A 1021-nucleotide genomic window follows, 5' to 3' on the forward strand; every position below is an offset into this window, starting at 1 on the left:
TATATATATATATATAGATATAGATATAGATATTTACGAGTGAGTGGAGAAACGAGAGAAAAAGGCACTCAGCACGTTTTTGCAATAGTTACATATGCGAACATTTAAAAGTCGCATGGAGCCGAATTAGAATGTTTTAAACAACAACAACAACGATAGCAATAATAATAATAATAATAATAATAATAATAATAATAATAATAATAATAATAATAATAACAACAACAACAACAGTAGTAGTAGTAGTAGTAATAATAATAATAATAATTTCGATATTAACCACAGGGGCCGAACACAAAACTAATAGGGACAATACGCTACTGGAGACAAGTGGAGTGTTGAACGATAGCGATGAATAACAATTAACAAGTAAATTCTAACGAAAATCGCCAACAGTGGGGAGTTCCACCCGTGGCCAACCAAGGCACAGTATGTTCGCGTGTCTGTGTGTGTGTGTATGTGTGTGCTGTTTTGGGTGTACATGTGTGTGGATGTATAATACTACTTTGTTAATTTCATATTTGGTTAATTATTGATGTGACTAATTAAGACTTTGAATAGTCCCCGAGTTGTAAAAATGTTGCTATTTAACAAATCTAATTAGCCATTCTCATAACTATAACTGTATTTATCTCTACAGAGACGTAGACACATACACACATACATGTACACATACACGACCATATGCATGCATGTATGTATGTATGTATGTATGTATATATTATTTAAGTTCTGTAACTGTGTGTGTGTGCGTATATATATATATGTGTGTGTGTGTGTGTGTGTGAGTATACGGCAAGAATAAAATGGAGGGGATCCAGTGGTGGTATGCATCAAATGTTAGACATTATATTATGTTTATTTATTTATTTTAAACAGTTATGAGAATATATATATACATATGTAAAGATTGTGTTTTACATATATAAAGTACCAGTAATTTCTACACACACACGCACACACACAAAATTACATACATTAATATATTCATTTATATCTATCTATCTATCTATCTATCTAT

This window comes from Octopus bimaculoides, chromosome 1, assembly GCF_001194135.2.
Source record: "Octopus bimaculoides isolate UCB-OBI-ISO-001 chromosome 1, ASM119413v2, whole genome shotgun sequence".
In the NCBI taxonomy this organism is placed as follows: Eukaryota; Metazoa; Mollusca; class Cephalopoda; order Octopoda; family Octopodidae; genus Octopus; species Octopus bimaculoides.